Source organism: Ursus arctos, unplaced genomic scaffold (genome assembly GCF_023065955.2).
Source record: "Ursus arctos isolate Adak ecotype North America unplaced genomic scaffold, UrsArc2.0 scaffold_27, whole genome shotgun sequence".
In the NCBI taxonomy this organism is placed as follows: Eukaryota; Metazoa; Chordata; class Mammalia; order Carnivora; family Ursidae; genus Ursus; species Ursus arctos.
In genome coordinates, this window is record NW_026622952.1 from 18,039,639 (window position 1) to 18,057,084 (window position 17,446).

Below are 17,446 nucleotides of genomic sequence, written 5' to 3' on the forward strand. Positions count from 1 at the left end.
AAGGGAGGGGGAGGCATCTATTGAACTTGTCCCTTGTTCTGGCCTGAATGAGAACATACTGTTGGGTTTGAAAGATCCATCTTGGGTGGACCTCGATGTGATTTTGGTAACGGCACCCATGTAAAGCAAAGCAGCCACCCAGAAAGAGCATAAGCCCCTGAGGCCTTTGCCGGACCGTGTCTGAACATTGGGTTAACTGGACCACTGGCTTCTTCATAGCCCTTTCAGCTACCGTTTGCTGATGCCTGTTACTCGCAGCTCACACGGACTCAAATTGCTCTACTGTGAGCCTTCTGCTCTCCTTCCCACCCTTTCCTCTCTCACCTTCCTTGATCCTCCTCATTCATTTAAATGCCCGAATTAGCTTTTTAAAAGGTCTCTTTCATCCTTTAAGACCCAGAATAAGGACTAAGCGCTCAGCAAAGCACTACCTGGCTCCCTCGGGCAGAATGAAGCTCTCCGCCTTCCGCGTGTTGATGGGTCTCTGAATTCTGAAGTTTTAAATTTTAAATTCTGAATTCATGGTATGTGAAGTATCGTCTTGTGTAATCATCCTGCCGGTATCAGTGCGGTATTCAGCGGATAGCAAGCTCTCAAATACTCGTTGAATGAATGAATGGCTGATTTGACACCAGTCAAGCCAGATGAACTCACCATAGACGTCTGCTCTAATAAAGGGCAGTCTGAAGAAAGAGCTGCTCCCGGTCTCACCGATGGTAGCAGATCAAAAGTGAAATGGACCTTGGCAACAGAGACATAAATCAGAGAGAACTCAGAGAGAGGACTGCTTCAAAAGGACAAAACACATCACTGAGGTCGGCTTCAGTAGTGTGACAACTGAGTCTGTCCCGGGGGGGCAGGAAAAGCCTGCCTGTGATGAAATGCCAGTGTAGAACCGGACCAAGGGCATTTCTGAACTTGTAACTTTTTCTTAGTGGGGTGGTTTAGTATAAAGGCAACCGTGGCATAGAACTCTCCATGGGATATTATTAAAAGCCAGCTGTTAACCAGTGTGTGAAAGTGTTCTCAGACAAACCAGAGAAGTCGGTGCAGGCAATCCATCATCTGAGACTATCCAACTTAAAAAGACACATAGATAAAAATAATGTCACAACAGGAGATGTGCTTCGAGTTTGCACAACATTTTGTCAGAGTAACACTATTCAAATGCTATTTTCCTTCGTTCTTACTTTTTAAAAAATTTTTTGCTGTGGTTTATCCTGGGGGTATAACTACCACTGGTAGATTCCTAGCAAAGTGGGTTCAGGGTCCTAATTGGCTAGTTTCCCTCCAGTCACGCTCAGCAAAATACTTGCTGCCTGCTCTGCTTGTCCTTAAAAAGGGCTTTGTTTTTGTTTGGTTCTCCAGCATTTTTTCCTAATCTGAGTACTCAATCCTGTCTCTAGCCTGTGTCAGCTACACTCTGATAGCTCACTGTTTATTTTCTCTCTCTCTTTCTTAATCCCGAAAGAGGAGATTTTATTTAGCTCCTTTTGAATAAGACGACAGGTTTTTCCCTGGGATTCAAGCTATAAACAATTCCCCAGCCCCGCAGGTTCGTGCTGTGACACTTTGAGTCATACCCATCAGAGTCGTCTCCCCACCAGCGGCAATATGTATAATTCAGCACTTCACACAATTAGTAATTCAGGAATGAACAAATTTCGGCCGGGATACAAAAACCAATCTGGTGTAAATTTTCATAGTTTTAAGCTTTGTGTAAGCACTGGAATTAGGGGGAGATTCCTTTACCTCAGTTTAGATCATTAACGCTGCAAGACTCCACTTTTCCTAGAAAACTTGATTGCTCATCACCTGCTGCTCCGGCTTTATCCACATTCATAGGACTTGTCTAGGTAACTGAGGCTCAGTCCAAAACACCGGCCTCGTGTTATTCCCTCTAACATTTACTGAGTGTCTTCAGGATGCACAGACTCACCCACGTTTGGGTCAGGGGTTGACTTGGAGCTGGAAGAAGGCAATCCTCACCTCTGTCTGGAGATTGGGCGCTCACAACAGGCACACTGACATGAAAAGAGAAGTAGGGAAAATTACAGACAAAACACATGACTTTAATCTAGCATTCCAAGCTCTGTGCTGGGAGGGACACATTCATTTTGGTAGCGTGACCTCGTTTGGCAGAATTTGACCTGGATCGTCGAAATAATTGCGAAATTATAAATGTGTATTTCCCATTTCCCGTGATATAGGTTCAGCTTTCATTGTATTTTAACAAAGCCTTGTTTTTTCTTCCAGCTAATCATCTGACACTGCAAAAGCCACTCAGTTGCCGAGAAACGGACTGACAAATCGCTAGCAGGCACATTTTGTAAGTCTATCATATACCTCACCGTTGATGACAGTTTTGTAAAAACAGGCCTGCGTCTTTAAGGGTTTCATTTATAGCAAGCTATGATGAAATTAATGTAAGTTAGTCTCAGATATGTAATAAATAAATGGCATGGAAATCCTGGAAATGAATACTGATCACTACCACTCTTTCTAGAGATTCAATGGAAATAAAACCAATACCTGCCCCTCCACTCTTACACACATACACATACATTTTGTATCATCTGTGTAACAAAAGGCCACAGATTTGGGTGCAATTAGAACCTGCCTGGTTGTATTTGTTTGCTAGGGCTGCAATAACAAACTACCACAGACTGGGAGGCTTAAACAATACAAGTGTATTATTTCACAGTCCTGGAGGCTGGAAGTCCGAGATCAAGGTGTCGGCAGGTCTGGTTTCTTTCACGTGACCTTCCCTTGAATGAGCACATCTCTGACGTCTCTTCTTCCAAAGACACCAGTCAGATTAGGGCCCACCCTTATGAGTCCTTAATCCCTAATTACCTCTTTAAGGGCCCTATCTTCAAAAGCAGTCACATTCTGAGGTACTAGGAGTAAAGGATTCAACATATAAATTAAGGGGGGAGGGTGGCACAATTCAGTGCGTAGTCGTGGTTGCTTGAATTGGCCAGTAAATCAATTAACATCTCTAGAGGGTTTTAAATATTATGTTGTAACATTGTACATTGTGATAGGTTGCTAGAGCCATGCGGAAGCGACGAGGTGATGGAATGATGCCTTTGAAATGCATGACCTTGTCTCTAGCAGCCCACAAATGTTTGTCATAAAAGGAGATTGGTTCTCCATTTCTAGAATAAGAGGAAAGTTTGTTGTGACGTATGGCTGTTAAGACTTGCCTATACAACTCCTACCCTAACATTTATTACCTATTTCCGGCATGCACTTGCTTTCTAAGGGAAGGAACTAGAAAGATAAAAAGAGGCATTTGGCCAAGAAGTAGAACTTGTGGAATTTAGCGCATTGTCAAACATTCGGGTACCGATGCAGTGGGATACAGGAGATGGGAGGATGGTGTGGGGGTGGGATGGGGGGGGGCACATCAGGCAGACTTGGGCCCAAGTCTTAAATCTTCCTGGTCTCATGACCTTAATCAAACTTAGTTTCAGTCTTCACTGTATCACACACTAACACAAGAAATATTTCTAGAAAAAATAACAGTAAATAAACAAATGCATATTTTCTGTTTTCAGTAAACTTGTATATTTTATCAGTGGAAAGGATATGTAAATAGTCCATGTATTACTTGCATTGAACATTTACATATAGTACCTAAATTAAATTCAAATAACTCAATAAATACTGGAGTGTCTACTCTATGCTAGGCCTTATATTAGAAGCTGGGTTACACGTTGCCGGATTTCGAGCTGTACTACAAAGCTGTGATCACAAAGACAGCATGGTACTGGCACAAAAACAGACACATAGACCAATGGAACAGAATAGAGAGCCCAGAAATGGACCCTCGGCTCTTTGGGCAACTAATCTTTGACAAAGCAGGAAAAAATATCCAGTGGAAAAAATACAGTCTCTTCAATAAATGGTGCTGGGAAAATTGGACAGCTACATGCAAAAGAATGAAACTTGACCACTCTGTCACACCATGCACAAAAATAAACTCCAAATGGATGAAAGACCTCGATGTGAGACAGGAATCCATCAAAATCCTAAAGGAGAACATAGGCAGCAACCTCTTTGACATCGGCCACAGCAACTTTTTTCATGACACATCTCCAAAGGCAAGAGAAACAAAAGATAAAATGAACTTGTGGGACTTCATCAAGATAAAAAGCTTCTGCACAGCCAAGGAAACAGTCAAAAAAACTAAGAGGCAGCCCACAGGATGGGAGAAGATATTTGCAAATGACACTACAGATAAAAGACTGGTATCCAAGATCTACAAAGAACTTCTCAAACTCAATACACAGGCAACAAATAATCAAATCCTAAAATGGGCAGAAGATATGAACAGACACTTTTCCAATGATGACATACAAATGGCTAACAGACGCATGAAAAAATGTTCAAAATCATTAGCCATCAGGGAAATTCAAATCAAAACCACATTGAGATACCACCTTACACCAGTTAGAATGGCAAAAATTGACAAGGCAAGAAACAACAAATGTTGGAGAGGATGTGGAGAAAGGGGATCCCTCCTACATTGTTGGTGGGAATGCAAGTTGGTACAGCCACTCTGGAAAACAGTGTGGAGTTCCCTTAAAAAGTTAAAAATTGAGCTACCCTATGATCCAGCAATTGCATTACTGGGTATTTACCCCAAAGATACAGACGTAGTGAAGAGAAGGGCCATATGCACGCCAATGTTCATAGCAGCATTGTCCACAATAGCTAAATCGTGGAAGGACCCAAGATCCTTCAACAGATGACTGGATAGAGAAGATGTGGTCCATATATACAATGGAATATTACTCAGCCATCAGAAAGAATGATTTCTCAACATTTGCTGCAACATGGACGGGACTGGAGGAGATAATGCTAAGCGAAATAAGTCAAGCAGAGAAAGACAATTATCATATGGTTTCTCTCATCTATGGAACATAAGAACTAGGAAGATAGGTAGGAGAAGAAAGGGAAGAAGAAAGGGGGGTTAACAAAAGGGGGAATGAACACGAGAGACTGTGGACTCTGGGAAACAAACTGAGGGCTTCAGAGGGGAGGGGGGTGGGGGAATGGGATAGGCTGGTGATGGGTAGTAAGGAGGGGACGTATTGCATGGTGCACTGGGTGTCATATGCAAGTAATGAATCATGGAACTTTACACCAAAAACTAGGGATGTACTGTATGGTGACTAACATAATATAATAAAGAAATATATTAAAAAAAGAAGCTGGGTTGCAAATATATGGTACTTGAAGGAGAATTATTGACCTTGTTTTTACTGAAAACACTAGCATTACAAATTTTAAAAAATCCAAGTTCATATACGTCAGATAGTTTATTCTCTATTTACATCCTAGTCTATAATAGTCTCAAAGTTATAAACTTATGAGTGAGTCATTAATATTATTCTGAGTTTATCTAAAGGTCTTTGAGCATGGACATAATTCAAATTGACACTTCAGTCACATAATCTCACAAATTTGCATCATTTTTATTTCATGGAAATATTTTAACCATTTCAAAGTATTTTATAGTGTTAAAATTTTAATGAAATCCCATTGCATTTCTGGTAATACTCATTTTATATGGATATGCTCCCAAATTAGTCTATGGAGCACTACAGTAGAAATTAAGAGTGCTTTCAATTAGTTAATGCTTTTCATTCAAATTGCATTTTACAGAAATAATTTGGGGCCATAAGAAATATGTTGATAACTGACTTCTTGGATGTAATGGCTACCATTCACTCATTCATTCATTTAATCACTTAACAAATACTTTTTGAATGCTTACTAGTAACTGGAAACTATACTAGGTATCACCTTCTGGTGACTGAAAAATAAGCATAGTAGAGTTTTCATGTAAAGTACAATTATCTTTTTTTGTTTTTAAATGACCATTGAATGTAATTATTGAATATAATATTTAATATTTAGCATAAGTTATTCTAATTATGGATTCATTTAATAAATTTGATATTCTCAAACTCAATCCTTGCTTTCCCCCTCACCCCTTCAATCCACACTAAACTGTGTGTATGCTTGTACACCACCGCAGTACCCAATCTTGCCAGAAGATGGAGATATATGGTGAAGGACAGCTACGCTGGAGCCAAGTTACCCCATTTCTCAACCTTCATTCCAATTTGGATGCCTTCTAACAAGACTACACAATTACCCCAGAAACAGACTAAAAAATTGAATTATACTAAACTTATCTGATAGGGTTCATAAAGCTTTTTTTACATCTGTAAGATCCATTCATTTGAAAAGCCTAATGTGAGAAAAGGGGACTAAAGAAATAGATTTCTACTTTTCTATTTCCCAGAAATTGTTATAAAAATAATCAAAGTACATTTAGGCAGGATTAAAATTAAAGCCTCCTGTACAATTTATTTTAAAGGTAAATTGTTTTTGCTTTTGTTCTAACAACACAAATCCATACAAGAAATGAAAAATGTTAACAGTGGTTAACATAAAAGTCATGTAATTTTGTTTGGTAGAGAAATACAGAATGACATTAATGAAAGAGCTATAAAGTAAATATTATAAGAGTACAGAGTAACTATTTGATTATAAATTGATCTTAGAAATGTTGACCTACTTTTCTCCGAATTAAATGTAACCCCCTGAAGGTATTTTGCACACACACAGCACTTTTAGAAATACAGTTATCTATTTTTTTCTTTAAAATCTTTAACGCAGTTTCCCTAAAATGCTGTACGTTGAATTTTGTGCTCTTAAAAAAACTCGGTCACAGACAATAGCATATAGTTAGGACATGTAAAAGAGAATGAGTAAATTATAGAGAGTAGAAGTTGCTTGAAAGACAGAATATTATAAAAATACTTATAAATAAGAAACAGTAATAAATTTCCAGTAGGAATATTGTTGAATTGTCTTACTTACTTTTCCCACAGCTGGGAGAATAATAGTTAACTACCGTATAAGTTCGAGGAGGATATTAGGCTCTTATTTGCTCACTTTCATAGTCGAAGGGTAGTATATACCTGTCTGTGGAAGGCTGCCTGCTTGCCTCTCGAGAGGTCTCATTGCAATTTAATACCCGATTTTATCAACATACCAAAAGGATATCCATCTCTTTGAGATGGACTCATTAACCAAACTCCTGAGACAGGTGTGTAAAAACATACTGCCAATTTATTTCATTCACAATGAGAAGTCCAATTGTCACAGAAACTAGAATACTTGTAATGGATCATATAATTTTCTCTCTGTAGACAGAATTGCCGGAGAGGCCAAATTATAATCAGAAGGCTTCTGGGTGATTATATGTTTTAAGACATTGTTTAAATCGGAGGTAGTCCTAATTTTAGTTCTTTTAAAGTGGCCATGAATTCATAGTTTCATGATAACAAGAAACCTGATGATCAGTCAACATGCAGTTATGCTGCTCTTTCATTCTCTAGTCAAAAGATTATTACCAAATATCAATCAACAGGAAAATGGATAAATTATTGTACATTTATACCATAAGTTGTTATACACAATGAAAATGAATGAACTAAAGCTACATGTAACCCATGATCTATCTCACAAGACACAAAAAGTTATATGTATTATGATTTCATTTACATAAAAGTAAGAACAGGAAAAACTGTATATTTGTGAAATGCATACTTAGGTGTTAAAGCTTACTCTATGGATAAAGTGAATAAAAAATAATCATTACAAACACTAGGAGAGTAGATACCTCCAGGGAGAGGGAGTCTATAGGAGGGATGTATGTGTTGGCAATGCTCTTTTTTTCTTTTTACTGAGAGGAGTTACATGGATATTTGATACACTGTACATTTTTATTTTATACTCTTTTCTGTATTAGGTTGAGCCAAATAAACTTGCTAATATTTGATCATTTTTGAAATATAAAATAGCAATTTCATATAGTTTGATGTAATAAGTTATGTTTCATTAATTGAAAACTTTATTACTTAATATAACATCTTCATCTATATACATGGTTAGGTAAATAAATGTTAATATATATTTATATATGCATGAGTTTATCGTATACACATATATTTCCTTGCTCTGTCAATTGAGAGAGCCTAGAAGCAATGACACCCCCATAGCAATGAGCAAACCTAACACAATGATCTTGGCCTCTATTACCATTCTGCAATAAAAGGACCAGGGCTCCTCAGAGAAACTGCTGATTATAGGACCATAACAAGAAATATACAAGATGAGTCTGGAGTATCTTGTAGTGCCAGGATGTAAGGAAATGGACACACCCAGTAAGGAGGGTAACTCAAAGGGACCTAATGGCCAAAACTGAAATAAGACATCAATAAAGTAATATTGATAGTATTGGCTGATAACCCTGTTTATAAACTATTCATGATCCATGCTGATACAAATTAATAATTACATGAATAAATAAATGGGAGAGAATAGACAAATATCACATATAGAAGAATTACAAATAATTTATGCAGATACTCCACTCTCAAGGAGGAGACACATAACTCCTCATTCCTTAAGTGTGTTTTTTTTTTTTAAGATTTTATTTATTTATTTGACAGAGAGAGAGACAGCCAGCGAGAGAGGGAACACAAGCAGGGGGAGTGGGAGAGGAAGAAGCAGGCTCACAGCGGAGGAGCCTGATGTGGGGCTCGATCCCAGAACGCCGGGATCACGCCCTGAGCCGAAGGCAGGCATTTAACCGCTGTGCCACCCAGGCGCCCCTCATTCCTTAAGTGTTTATACACAACTGTTTTAAGACGTCGCTTAAATCAGAGATAGTCCTAATTTTGGTTCTTTTATAACAGCAATGAATTCGATCCTTCAGGCTAGTTGGAGAACAAGGTCTGCATCAACAGTGATACGTCGTTGGATGGTATGAACACTGGACATAATGGGATGAGAATGGCACCATCCCTGTATGCCTTCTCCCCAAACTCATAAGCCCAGTTTAATTATAAGAAAAAACATCAGATAAATCCCAGTTGAGGGATACTCTGTGAAACACCATTTTAGTACCACTCAAAACTGTCGAAGTCAAAAAAAAACATGAAAAATCTGACGAACCATCACAGCCCAGAGGGGCCTAAGAAGAGATTATGACTAACTAGGATGTGATGTCCTGAATGAGATCCTAGAACAGAGAAAGGATTAGGAAAACACAAATGCAATCTGAATAAAGTGTGTGCTGATTAGTTAATGATAATGTATTAATAGTGGTTTACTGATTGTGACAAATCTATCATTCTAATGTTGGTGTTTTCACGAGGGAGTCTGGGTATGCAGTTTATGTGAACTCTCTATATTATTTTTGTAATTTTTCTGTGGATCTAAAACTGTTCTAAAATAAAAGTTAATTAAAGCAGGGGCTCCTGGGTGGCTCTGTTGGTTAAGTGCCCAACTCTCGATTTTGGCTCAGGTCATGATCTCAGGGTCGTGAGATCAAACATCTCATCAGGCTCTGTGCTCAGTGCAGAGTCTGCTTGTCCCTCTCCCTCTATTCCTCTCCTAGCTCACGCGTGTGCTCTCTCTCTCAAATACATAAATAAATAAAATCATTTTTAAAAAATTAATTAAAACAAAACTGATCATTGTATGATCTTTTTTTTTTTTTCTCCCAAGTATCTGAACAAATTAGTACTGCTCACTTTGTGGGTAGTACTCAGAGACTGTTGCCCATAACTGGGCAATATTTTTCAAAGCAGGGAGGTATTCTGACCTCATTTGTAACTTATTTGATCGGCTGTGGTAAAATCCAATCGAAATTCCATTATAATGCAATGGGCAGAACATTTATTGATCTCTGTAAGCAAAATTAAATAGTTCAGTTCAGCCAAATCATGGTCATAAGGGGTTGACAGCATGGCATTTACTATAAGTCATACTCATTCTGAGAGGGGATTGGTTGACCTATAGGGCTTGCCTGTGGCACCGGGGTAGGGAGAAATCGGGTCATTTTAGTGTCTCTTCATTGGCTTAGCAATATTGGGTGGAAGTAAATATTTTTATAGGCTCTAAAACCTCCGAAAAAAAATATTCAGCCAGTGGGACCAAAGCCAGTTTTCCTTACTTGCAGGTGGAGTTTTTCTACCTATGTGTTGGATAGCTGCAATATGCTGAAAATTGTCAAATTCACATCAGCTGATACTCTAACACCTCAAACTACTGCTAGGAGTTTGGGGAAAGATGCCGCACCCAGGTGGCCAGAGATTACCATTCTTTGATGTGACTGCAAGGACTGAAGCAGTCTATGTAGAACACACAGTGAAACTGAAGACGTTGATATGCAGGAAGTGGAATTGTCAGAGGGTAAATATACAAAGAGGTGAGTCCCACATGGAGATGATCAAAGTGGTACAGAATTCCTTAGACACAAGGATAGTTCCTCTTCATTTTGCACCAATCAGACTCAGCTGAGTCTTACACTCACTTCAAGGCAACACTGTGTAAAGGGCCACATACACACTGCCCAGCGAAAAAGGAAAGCAAACAAGGACACGAGAAAACTGGGAGCCACTGGGAGAATATGGGAGGTATCTTTAGCTCAAAGGATAGGCATGATTCCCATTATCAAGATTTTTAGAGTTGTTAGGATGATGAGGAATTAAACTTACTTTATGTCGCCCCAGAAAGATCAAATTAGTAGTAGGTCAAAATTACAGAAAAACAGATTTTGGAAGACTGTAAGGATGCAATTCCTAATATTGCTTTTGGGAGAGGGATTAGGTTATCTTACAAAGTAGTGAGAGGCTTGTCTTTGTAAATTTTTTTAAAGTTTTTTTAAATTTTTTTTATTTACTTGAGAGAGAGAGAGAGCATGAGCAGGGAGAGGGGCAGAGGGAGATGGAGAAGCAGACTCCTCGCTGAGTAGGGAGCTCCACGTGGGACTCAATCCCAGGACCTAAGATCATGACCTGAGCTGAAGGCAGAACCAACTGAGCCACCCTGATGCCCCTCTTTGTAACTTTCTAGGCAAAAGCAAAACAACTTCTTGAGAATATTGGAGGACATCTCTCATTATGTAAGTAGGTGTTGGCATGAAGAAAAAGGAGAGGACATATGAAAAGTACAGTGCAGGGGACCAGAAGACATGCTTCTGTGTCTGTAGTTCACTCTAGGTGGGCAGTTCAACAACCATGACTCATGTGGGCAAGGCAAGGATACTGCCATAGTCAGGATTCTCCAGAGAACAAATCCTAAGATCTGTAGTCAGCAAGCTGGAGACCCAGGAGAGCCAATGAAGTAGTTTAGCCCACAGCCTGGCAGGCTCAAGACCTGGGACGAGCTGATGTTTCCATTTAAGACCAAAACAGGAAGAAAAATCAATGTTCCAGCATGAAAGATAGTCTGGCAGGAGGAATTTCTTCTTATTTAGGGGAGGACCAGCCTTTTGTTCTATTGAGGCCCACATCCAGAGGACAATCTGCTTTACTCAGTCTACTAATTTAAATGTTAAACTCATCTAAAGACACCTTCACAGAAATACCCAGAATAATGTTCTATCAAATATCTAAGCTCCCCATGGCCCAGTCAAGTTGACACATACAACTTACCATCACAGAAACAAGCCACTAAGAAAGAAGGTCTGGATCAGTGCAACAGGCAAGAGTCCTAGACCAGCTGAATTAGCCTACAGTGAGGGGAATATAGAGTTTTTGATGGAGGAGGGAGGTCATGAATAGCAGTTATGGCTTTGGGACCAGTTAGGCAAGGAGGGGTCTGTCTTCAATAATCTTCAGTCCTTTTAGGTATTGTAGCTGGTCACCACTGAAAGGGTTGGACTTAGTCGTGGGTAGAAGTGTGACATGAATATGGTGCTCTCTTGTGCCACACATCAAATCCTCTTAGCACTTTTCTTTTATCACCCAGTGTTGTGAAGACCAGTATTACACAGGTTCATGCAAATACACGACACCTCCTTGGGGCTCCTTTGATGCCACAGTGAGGATGCCCACAGCAAACTTCCACAACACTCACACATGTATAAACCGGAGAAGCAGGGGAGTCAATGCCCCTGAGGCCACTCTTGACCACTCTTGACCACTTGGGGGTGGAAAGTGATGTAAAAATGCTTTTCCCTTTCATTTCCCTCATGAAATGTCCTTCATAAGGCTACTCAGATTTCTCAGGATTGAGCATGAGTCTCCAATAGCTGTGGCCTACTCGCAGACACATTCGTCCCTGTTTTCCTCACCTTAACCCCTACTGCTGCTCCCTGAAATCACTTCCAAACAAACCCCTTGAGCAAGCCTTTGTCAGGCCAAGACGTTGCCTTAATTACTCCAACTCTCTGAAGAACCAAACTGGGTTCCTTACTGTTTTCTGAATCTACTTGTCCTACATTTGCCTTAGGTGTTTCACCATTTGTACGCTTCTTTAGATTTCTGGAGATAAATAGTGCCCACACCAAAGTGAAAACCATCAAAAAGGGCAAGATTGAAGATACTGAAGCAAGAACCATTTACCTTCACAGGTCTCTCTTCAACCGACCTTTCCACCAGTTTAGAATTATTTGTGGTGGGCATTACATAAATACAATGTCACACCGTTCCCTCAGACAGGCTGAAGTTTCTAATCTTCTGATATCCTTCTAACATTCTTGCCCTAATAGGCTTTGATCCAGTGTATTTGTTATCTCAAGGTTTCTATTACCCAGGTACTCCTTGAGTTATCCCCAAACCCCAGAAGCAAGAAATATAGGATCTGTCCTGAAAGTGTGGTAGTGTTCTCTTTCAGTGTATTCTGGTGCTTCCCACATATAAGACAGATATGAACGTTCAGGCTGCAGAGTCTGTAAAATTAATATTTTTGTGAAACTTTTCAACAGTGCAGTGTAAGGGAGGAAAGACTTTACATTTTCTTCGGTAGGTATCTTGGTACCCAAGAAAAATACTGTCTACTTTATATTCACAGATCTCTTTACAAAATGGCTCCCATTCTTAAGACAAGGATTAGCCTCAATACTTATAACAAACAGTCAGAAATAGAATTCCATCATGTAACTACATAATATGGAAATTTGGAGTGAAGATAGCATACATTTCAGAATTGAGAGATATCCAAGTGTAAATGCCTCATATTTATGCTGTATGCGAAATACCCTTTCGTGGAGAATTCTGTGCAACTGAACTGGTCAGCAATAGATGCATTTAAAACTGATGTGCTTATAGCGTAATCATTATAAGTGTGTCACATAGAAAACAAATGCCTCTAAATGTCGTGTCAAATTCTTAATGTTCCAAGTCAACTTTTTCAACTCGTTCTGTACGCTTGTAGGCATTCATTGACTTGAGGTTTAAAAAGGAGGACAGAAACTGGTTTTGAGTTCATAGGTTACACCAACTAGAAGTGCTGAATCAATAAAAATCAAACCTTAAAATTCATGTCTAGTTGGTTGTCCAGTGAGCTCCATGACAGTTTTAGGCTTGACAAGGTAAGAGAAGTTCATAGCAACGAAATTATAAAAATATATTGCTACTTTTTAGTACTTTGGAAGGAAATTATCATTTTCTGCCAAAAGTTATGTCTAGCAATTTCTAAGCTAAGTATTCCGGGTAATAAGCTGACTATTTGGGGGTATTCTAATTAGAATAATTCTAGTAAGAATTTCCTTGGCTTAAACACTAGATTTTAAAATATTAATAAAAGCTATTTAAATGAAACTCATAACAGAACATTTGAAACTGAAGTTTTAATTAAATATTAAATTCTAACTTAAGGGGAAAGAGCTAGTGAAGTTTGACCATTACTGTGATCTATGAATGGAAATTTAGCAGCATTAATTTTCCTCCTTCCTTCCCTCCCTCCCACACTCCGTCCTTCCCACCGTCTCTCCTGCTGGCTGGCTTAAACAACAGAGATTTATTTTCTTACAGTGCTGGAGACTGGAAGTCTAAGATCAAGGTGTTAGCAGGGTTGCTTTCTCCTGGTGCTTTTCTCCTCAGCTTGCAGATAGCCGTCTTCTTGCTATGTCCTCTGTGAACATGCATCCCTGGTTCCTCTTCCTCTTCCTAGAGGGACATCAGCCCTATTGGATCAGGGTTACCCCCTGTGACTTCATTTAACCTTCATTACCTCATCAAAGGCCCCACCTCCAAATACAGTCATATTGGGGGTTAGGGCTTCAACTTCTGAATTTTGGGGGAAAATAATTCAGTTCATAACACACTTGTAAATAAGATTTCAATAAGGTTTTCCACTCCCTATGACTATATAATCTTCTTTAGCAAATTGTAAAATTGAAGATTAAATGAAAATTAAATGCAATAGGCTTCTTACTGAAGAAAAAAAAAAAATCAATGCCCTGGATTTTGGATGTGTTCATTAGGCTCCATCTTGGTTAATATGTGAACTACATAAAATTTGTTTCTAAGGACTTCCTTTCTTTATTCATCTTCGTATCTTCTTTCAACATTGGTATCTCCGGTAAATTTGTTCTTCTGCCGATTCCTTATTTTCTTGTAGGTTCAACTATCTTGTCTTCCTTCCTGAGGACCTAACTCGTCCCCAGGTTCTACGATCAGCATCAGCTCATCTGAAAAAACATCTAGTTGAAATAAGTTTCCATCTTATTTCTTTATTTTAGAAGATTTTATTTATGTATTTATTTATTTAGCCCACGAGCAAGGAGAGGGGCAGAGGAAGAGGGAGAAAGAATCTTAAGCAGACTCCAGCTCAGTGCCTAGAACTCATTGCAAGGCTTGATCTCATGACCTTGAGATCATGACCTGAGCTAACCAGGAGTCCGATGCTCAACTGACTGAGTCACCCAAGCATCTGTTTCCATCTTATTTAATCATTTAGTACTATCTGACATTGTTGACCATTCTCTCATTTCTTATATCAGTTTTATTCTCATACATATTTTGAAATTTTCCCAAATCTTTTTTTCAAGGTCTAGATTTTACTATTTTTATTTGAATATAGTTGACACACAATATTATATTAGTTTAGGCATATAACATAGTGATTCAACACCTCTGTGTGTTATGCTATGTTCACCACGAATGTACCTATCATCTGTTACCATTGACTATATGCCTTAGGCTGTGCCTTTTATTTATGTGACTTTCTCATCCCATAATTGGAAGCCTGTACCTCTCACTTTCCTTCACCCTTGTTGCCCATCTCTATATGCCCCTCCTCACTGGAAACCATCAGTTTGTTATCTGTATTTATAGATCTGATTCTCCTTTTCATTTGTGTATTCACTTGTTTTATTTTTAATTAAAAAATCATTTTTTTTTTTGATTCTACATATGAGTGATGATATTTGTCTTTCTCAGTCTGACTTATGTCACTTAGTAGAATACGCTTTAGGTCCATCCAAGTTGTCACAAATGGCAAGATCTCATCCTTCTTTATGGCTGAATGACATTTCATTGTATACATAAGCTACATCTTCTTTATCCATTCATACTGATGGACACTTGGGCTGCTTCCATATCTTGGCTATTGTAGATAAGCATAAGGGTGCATATATCTTTTTGAATTAACGTTTTTGTTTTCTTTGGGTAAATAGTAGTGGAATTATTGGATCATATGGTATTTCTATTTTTAATTTTTGAAAGAACCTCCATTAGTATTTTCTATAGTGGCTGCACCAATTCGCATTTCCGCTAACAGTATGTGAGGGTTTCTTTGTCTCTGTATTCTCACCAACATTGTTGTTTCTTTTGTTTTTTATTCTAGCCATTCTGACGGGTGTTAGGTGATAATCTCAGTGTAGTTTTGATTTGTATTTCCCTGATAATGAGTGATGTTGAGTGTCTTTTTGTGTGTATGCTATCCATCTGTATGTCTTCTTTGGAAAAATGTCTATTCAAGTCCCATTTTTTAATCAGATTGTTGTTGTTATAATTATCATCATCATCATCATTATTTTGGTGTTGAGTTGTATAAGTTCTTTATATATTTTAGATATTAATCCCTTACCAGATATATCATTTGCAAATATCTTCTCCCATTCAGTAGGTCCCTTTTTTGTTTTGTTGATGGTTCCCTTTGTTGTGCAAAAGCTTTTTATTTTGACATAGTACCAAGAGTTTATTTTTGCTTTTGTTTCCCTTGCCTTAGGAGACATCTAGAAAAATGTTGCTATAGCTTATGTCAAAGAAATTATTGCCAGTGCTCTCTTTTAGGATTTTTCTGGTTTCAGGTCTCACATTTAGTTATTTAACCCATTTTGAGTTTATTTTTGTATACGATGTAAGAAAGTGGTCCACTTTCATTCTTTTGTAAATCTTTTTATCTCTAGTTCAGACGTCTATTTAAACTCTAAACACAGTTAACAAATGGAGTGCTAGACATTTCCACTTGGATATCACCCAGACACTTCAAATGCAACATATTCAAAATTGAGTTATTTCTCATGCCTCTCCTATCCAGTCTTCACATTTCTATCTCAGTTGCCCATTCATTTCCTATTCAGTTTCATCATCCCAGCTTTGACTCCTTCCTCTCTTCCTACATCCAATCTACCGCCTTTCATTGATTCCACAATGTACATTTCCCCACACATTTTATATCTCTGAAATTGTGGTGCTTCTAACCGTCAGTGGTGTTAGATCATATGTTATTAACTAGCCAGGTTTTCCTTCCTAGTGCTATATAAAATGCTATATTTTAAATCAATGGAGTTTTAGATTTCATGAAATGTAATATCGCTACATCTAGTAGATTGTACAACCTCGTATCATTGAAATATGTCCACTTTTCTCCATTTTCTCTGCCACTTCTCAAGGTCACACTATTATCCTTTCTCCTGAGGATTATTGTTAAGAGTTTTATAATGGGTCCTTCCACTTCTGGTATTGTTCACTAGCCACCAGGGACACCCTCCATCCCCAATTGTCTACTTCGAAACTAAAATGATCTTTTAAAATGAAATTCTGATTTTGTCTTTCCCAGACTGGAAACATTTTAATGACTTTCTATTGCTCTCAGAGTAAAAACCAGGCTTTTTACTATGGCTTACAACTTCTAGAACAATCTAACCTATGTAACTCTTCAGTTCATCACTCAACACTTGAACTCATTTTGTGATCTGTAGTCTTACTGAATTTACTCCCATGTTTCAAGCATGCTTTTTTTTCTTTCCCCAGAGACTACACACTAGCTTCCCAGCCCTGTCTCCTTTTCTGGTTAACTCCTATTCATCTCTCAGGTTTCAGCTGAGACATCCTTCTTCCGTGAAATTCCCCTGACCTCCCCAAGTCCAGGTTAAAGACAATTCTATAACATTTGATAATTCTCCAATCATATTTTACCTCTATATGAACTGCCTGTTCGCCTGTGGAACAGGATAAATTGTATATTTATTACTATGATTTGTACTTCCTCTGCTTCATTTCCCTTCTCCCTGTACAAATGTAGATCCTTTGCATATGTTTTGCCTTGGGCATTTTTACAGGACTAAAACCTAAAATCACCAAAGACGGTGAATAGAAAAGACTTTAGGATAGCCTTG

The 17,446-nt window shown here is 38.4% G+C and overlaps 1 long non-coding RNA gene across 1 annotated transcript in view; it reads right to left on the bottom strand.

Annotated features, from left to right (window-relative positions):
• Positions 1-1,776: 1,776 nt before the first annotated feature.
• The window catches only part of LOC130541912 (uncharacterized), a 110,763-nt gene continuing 95,093 nt past the window's right edge, over positions 1,777-17,446 (bottom strand). Inside the window, exon 3 of the long non-coding RNA XR_008956005.1 lies at positions 1,777-2,024. This is a non-coding gene — a long non-coding RNA (uncharacterized LOC130541912). The remainder of the gene's footprint in view (positions 2,025-17,446) is intronic.